At 43.5% G+C, this 6,591-nt stretch overlaps 1 long non-coding RNA gene across 1 annotated transcript in view; it reads right to left on the reverse strand.

The window, feature by feature from the left end:
- Positions 1 to 4,608, reverse strand: part of LOC129392694 (uncharacterized) — a 56,480-nt gene extending 51,872 nt beyond the window's left edge. The window contains exon 1 of the long non-coding RNA XR_008619067.1: positions 4,533 to 4,608. This is a non-coding gene — a long non-coding RNA (uncharacterized lncRNA). The remainder of the gene's footprint in view (positions 1 to 4,532) is intronic.
- Between the last annotated feature and the right edge of the window lie 1,983 nt (positions 4,609 to 6,591).

Consider the following 6,591-nt stretch of genomic DNA (forward strand, 5'->3'; position numbering starts at 1 on the left):
TTGCGGTACGCGGGCCTCTCACTGTTGTGGCCTCTCCCGTTGCGGAGCCCAGGCTCCGGACGCGCAGGCTCAGCGGCCATGGCTCACGGGCCCAGCCGCCCCGCGGCATGTGGGATCTTCCCAGACCGGGGCACGAACCCGTATCCCCTGCATCGGCAGGCGAACTCTCAACCACTGCGCCACCAGGGAAGCCCTAAGCTGATTTTTAACTTGAAGATTTGTTTGTCTTTTAGAAAGTATCTTTAGGAAATTACATTATAGTTATAGTAAACGTAGAAGTATTTCCCTCCAAAATGAAGCACTTGGCATTCATACAAATGAAAACTTCAAGTTAAAATTCAAAGTTTTGACAACTCTAGCTAAAAACTTGTAATTGATTTTAGGAAACATAAATCATAGAGACAGTGCCTGCAGACTGAATTTTAACTTTCAGAATATGAAACAGATGGGCTGTGATTAGCTGGACCTTCTCCCATGAAAGGGCATGTTTGGAGCTGTGGCTGCCAGAGGAAGTAAAAGACATTGTGTTAGAACTATTAATAGGTAGAAGAAAATAGTAAGAAGGCTGTGGGCTTTTTGTTTTTAATTCTATGAACCAATGTACATAGTAGGTCGCTCTGGGCCAATGTCCATGAAATAAGATTGGAGTGATGAATAATACACTTACATGAGGAAGAAAAAATATGCCTTTCAAGTTACGGTAAGGATTACAGAGAGAATTAGTACACGTTAGGAATTTCAGGTAGAGGCTCTGTGTTGCACTCCTTTTCTTTTTGAATAGTCCATTGTTTAACAGTGGCATTTAAAAAGGATCATAGAAAGAGGATTTTTTTTTTCTCACAGAATCATATGCTCAAAACTGAGGGTTTGGGCTTCCCTGGTGGTGCAGTGGTTGAGAGTCCACCTGCTGATGCAGGGGATACGGGTTCATGCCCTGGTCCAGGAAGATCCCACATGCCGCGGAGCGGCTAGGCCCGTGAGCCATGGCTGCTGAGCCTACGTGTCCAGAGCCTGTGTTCTGCAACGGAAGAGGCCACAGCAGTGAGAGGCCCGTGTACTGCAAAAAACAAAAAACAAAAACCGAAAAAACTGAGGGTTTTTAAAGCATATAAAGGCAAATGGCAGAAAAATTTTATTACACTTATTACATGTTATTGTGCCATCTGCCGGGGCAGAGCATACAGGGAGACCTGTGCTGTAACACTCATTGCCCCGAGTAAGCTGATTATTATAACCCCTTTGCCCTACCACTCAGAGCTTCATACCCATGCTCCAGCCTCCCTTACTTCCCCAAAGACCACTGCTACAGCTGAGCTGGAGGAATTGTTCCCTCAGTCATCAGAGGGTAGACATCTCATTCTCCACAAAATGTTACGTGAGCGATCAACCCTGGACTGTGAACTGGTTAGAAATTTTTATTTTTATATTTTAGAAACCAGAATTGTGCCAAAATGGAGCAGAAAGTGTGCTTTAGTAATGAGACAGCAGAAACAGATGAGAGAGAAATATTTGAAATTGGACATTGTGAATTAAGAAAAATCAGAAATCAAAATTTAAATACAATATTTATAGTCTTTTTCTTAAAGATTTTTTTTTTTGATGTGGACCATTTTTAAAGTCTTCATTGAATTTGTTATAATACTGCTTCTGTTTTATGTTTTGGTGTTTTGGCCGCGAGGCACGTGGGATCTTAGCTCCCCGACAAGGAATCGAATCTGCAACCCCTGCACTGGAAGGCAAAGTCTTAACCACTGGACTGCCAGGGAAGTCCCTTTAGTCTGTTTTGAATATGGCACCATGGAGACACAAAGATAAATGGTACCATTCCTGTCCTGAGGGAATGGAGTGGTCAGGATAGACAAGGTTATGCGACCGTAGTGAATCCCCATATCTCAATGGATTGGTGGTATTTGTTTCTTGATTATGCTACACTTCAAGTATAGGTGAGCAAGAGGCTCTGCTCACCTCTGTCACTCAAGGGCCCAAGCTGATGAAGCCTCCATTTCCCTGTGTGCTTCCCCTACAGCAAGGGGAAGAGATAGTAGCAGTATCTTGTATTGGGTAACTAAATGCTTTTCCAGGAAATGGTGCATGCTATTATTGTTCATATTTTATTGGCCAGAACAAATCACATGGCTATCCCCAACTTTAAAGGGAGTGGGAGGGCTTCCCTGGTGGCGCAGTGGTGGAGAGTCCGCCTGCCGATGCAGGGGCCCAGAAGGAAGAAGAGAACAGGAAAATTTGTAAATAGTTCTAATGACTACCCCCAAAAATGCACTGTAAGGTTGAAGAAGAAACACCCATGAAAACTTAAGACATACATGTAAATGCAAAACTACAGTAGAAACCCGGTCCAGTTAAAAATTTATTAAGGGGCTACTATATGCCAGGTACTGTGCTAGGCATGAAGACTACAAATATGTCCAAACCAGCCATGAAAAAACTCTGAGTTAGGGACAGACACACACAGAGAACTTAGGAAAAAAATGAGATAGGAACTATGTAAAGCAATGAGGCAAGAAGTGTAAGACATGATGGAAGTTGGAGGGCTTTGTGTACCATATCAAGTAGCTTGGGCTTTTGAAGGGTTATGAGCAGAGAATGGACCTGATTAGATTTTTGTTTTAAATAAATCATGAAAGATCTCATGGAAGGCAGATTTCAGGGAGGCAAAACCAGAGGCAGAGCAACTAGTTAGAGGTGACTGCTTCAGTCCAAATGACCCATGATGAGAGTCCTAAGCTAGAGAACTGAGTAGAGATGGGGAGAACAGAATAGGCATGTGGAATTCTTAGGATATAAAAAACCAGGACTTTGTTAGTGACTATTCAGTCACTAGATGGAGAGTGACAAGTGAGAGATGAGTTTCATATTTCTAGCCTGGGTCTCTAGTTAAGGGGAGAGAGACCAAGATGGCAGAGTAAGAGGACATGGAGCTCACCTCCCACCCATGAACATATTTCTAGCCTGGGTGAATGTGTTGATGGTGATGTGACCACAAAGACAAAATCTGTGGTATTTCAGAGGACAGGGAGCCCTGATGTGATCAATAAAGAGTTTTAAAGACTACAGATTTAAACCTGGTGAGCTCAGGGGCTTTGTCTTGTTCAATGCTCTATTCCCAGTGCCTTGAATGGTGCCTAGCACATAACAGGGATTCAGTGAATATTTGGTAAGTGAATAGGTTTGATGGAGGAGTTAAGATTTTCAGAGATTAAGAGAAATAAGTATGATGGTGGTTGGTGGAGGATTGGGTGCAGGGACCTTTAGGGCAAGTAAACCACAGCAAGGCAGTGGTTGTGGTTAAGTGTGTGGGAGGGGAGGACAGGAGGGAGAGGGGGAGAAGGAGAAGTGGGGGAAGGGGGGCAAGAGAGAGAAAAAGAGAGAGAGAGGGGAAAGCTATGTTAGGGGACTAATACAGTTGTTGCTCAGTGTGAAAGAAGTGGGAAGATCAGAATTAGGAGAGGAGAAACACTCTGAAAGAGCTTCTCTTGATGCTTTGGGATTTCTCGTAGCTAACTGACCAACCCCAGGTGTGGCAGCCAAGGTTGGAAAGATTCTTAGGACGAGGCTACCAGACTAAGCTAGTCAGTTCAGCCCCTGCCACTGGCAGCTGCTAGCACAAACCAGTGCTGGCTCTGCCGATTTGTAATTCAAAAAGGATGCTGGTGATGCCTGTCCTTTAATGCCTACACATCATTAGCAACGCCATGAGCCACAGCATCTGGGAAAAAGAACGGAGAACCACTCAGGAGACGTGAGAGTCTAGCTCCGTCAGCCACTAATGTTGAAACCCTGGACTACTCTCTTACCTCCATGTCTACTTCACAGGATAGTTTTTGGACAACCTGTATGGGCTAAGGGCTCTTAAACGGTAAATAAGTGTACAAGGTAAGGGAATGGCAAATGCTAAATTAGTATTAAATAGAAAGAGGCTCTCTCAACCCTTGCTCTTCAATATTAAAAGTGTTCGCTCTTCTTCCTCCCTACTTTATCGCCATCCTACAGAACACCTCTGACTACAGAACACCGAGGACTCTTGCAGGACTCAGCCGTCTTTTTTCCCCTCTCATCCATGCATAACTTACTGCCAAGGCTTATCAGTTCGACTTCCACAATATCTCTAGCAGTTGTCCCCTTTCTTTCAATTTACTGCCATCCACTTGACTTGGTCCCTTGGTATGTTTTTAAGAGACCACTGTCAGAAAGAACTACCTGGTCCTCCTGCCTCCCGCACCTCACTTCCATGGTATTATGGAAGCGATGGGAATCTTGTAAGGAAGCGACTGTGGCATTTTAGGATCTCTGCTAGCCCAGTAGAGGCTGTAAGTGCGCGGATATCTCCGGTTCTGAATGGATTACAGTGCAGGGCTCTGAGCAACGTGCGCATTTGTTGACTCACCTAACTCACCTAAGCAGGGAGACCTTTTGACAGTCAGTCTCCCCCCCGCCCCGCCCCCCGGCACGCAGTGAGGACGACCGCGACGAGGCGGCACCCAGCCCCACGAGGGGGACAGCCGTGCCTCCCTTACCGTCTCCACCCCCCAAGAGAGCTGCTCACTGGAAGCACCGCCGCAGTGAGGACCCGAGGGGCTCACAGGGAACAGGAGACGACGCCACCAGTCGGTCTTCGTTACCTGAACGCCAACCTGGACCGCTCCAGGCGCACCAGCAAGGGCCAGGCGGGACACACCCCGCCCCCGCGGCCCCAGCCAAACCCCACCTCGGCGAGTGCTTCTCGCGAGACGCGCTGAGGCGGCGAAGCGAGCGTGGCAGCGGACGCCGGCCCGCCCAGGTTCTGAGGCTGGGGTGGGGAGACCGGGGCTCGGGCCGGACACCGCACCCCTGCCTTCCGACACCACCGACCGGCGCGGAGGAGAGGCGAGGGCCTCCGGGCAGAACGAGAAGGGCGGCGCAGTTCACCATGAACGTCCGTCCATCGTCTGGCGCGGCCTAGGCCCGGCCCCGGTGAGCGGGACGTCACCACATCCATCGATCGACCTCAAAGTAAACTTTTAAAACTACTTTTTTTTTTTTTCATAGTGAAAAGTAAATATTAAAGAGGAAGCAGAATAGTTATCCACCCCCTTTAATGAGTTTCTTAAAACACATGCATCTCAAATACCATGCTACTTTATTTTTCTGAAGAATGTGTTTTTCTTTCCCCCATGTGGTCTTGCTGTGGTAAATTTTTAAAGAAAATTACCCGAAATTTTCTTGGAAGTTCCATTTTGTGGCTAAGAAATTTGAAACGAACCCTCAATGGACCACTGTAGACCATATTATGTTGGAGAATATACTCTCTAGTCTACTTAATAGGATCAGAACAAATTCTAAGCGGATGATATTCTCAATTCTAATGTATTTTCAAGGGTAGTTTTTGCCTCCATTCAGAATACCTTTCTTCAGAAGGTATTTTTGCAAGGCAAAGCTTGTTAAATGAGTTTTCTCTATTTTGCCAAGTTTATATTTTGCAAAATTTAGTTCTCAATTTTCCCCTGGTCTGGTACAGGAAAGATAGGAGCTGTATTTAAAAAAAAAAAAAAAAAAGAAAAATTCTTTCTACAGTGTGAGATATTCCAAAGTACAGTTATAGAATTTCACAATTAAATCATGCACGTCATTTGAGCTGTCACCATTTTTTTTAATTTTTGGAAGCTTAAAAATATTTATCAATTCATTTATAATAACAAGAATCAACCTATTATGTGTCAGCATAAATCACGTTTTTAACAGAAAATATCTGTATTTTCCAAAACAAGGGAAAATATGTGAGAAGAGTGGCATTGTTTTACATTAAGTTCTTTTACATAAATTTACATCACATTTTTTTTCATTCAAACAGAAAGTCACAAAAATTATAATCATCCTCATCAGTTCACTCAGTCCCATGTAATTAATTTTTTTTCATCTTGATCTTTTGTTAGCACTTTTATGAATTCATCAGTTTTCCATTAGAGTTCTGAAAATGCTTATTCATTCAGTTCAGCAGTATAGTCAGTTACCAGAAACCTGTACTTGTCAGAGTCTTTTCCATGAATTCCTTGAAGATGAAACCCTTTTATAGGAACATTTTTGCAGAAGCATCAGAGTACACCCAGAACTGTCGGTAAATGACAAAAGATTTTTAAATGACCATGGTTAAAGATTTTATGTAAGTTCATAATAATGCAATTGACAAGGAAATTTAGTTATTTCTAAGATATACATTTTAAACTAATAACTAGAATTATGACATAACATTATACCAGAACATATAAGATTTTTAGAAATTTCATGTCATGTCTGAAACATTTATATTAACATATTTCCATACAAATAACCCAAAGAAAGTTTAGTATTAGTTTTTTATTTGTTATTTTTTGAATTATATTTTATTTATTTTTTTATACAGCAGGTTCTTATTAGTCATCAGTTTTATACACATCAGTGTATACATGTCAATCCCAATCGCACAATTCATCACCCCCCCATCCCCACCCCCCCGCGGCTTTCCCGGCTTGGTGTCCATATGTTTGTTCTCTACATCTGTGTCTCAACTTCTGCCCTGCAAACTAGTTCATCTGTACCATTTTTCTAGGTTCCACATAC

The sequence above is a fragment of the Physeter macrocephalus genome, chromosome 13 (assembly GCF_002837175.3).
Source record: "Physeter macrocephalus isolate SW-GA chromosome 13, ASM283717v5, whole genome shotgun sequence".
Lineage (NCBI taxonomy): Eukaryota > Metazoa > Chordata > Mammalia > Artiodactyla > Physeteridae > Physeter > Physeter macrocephalus.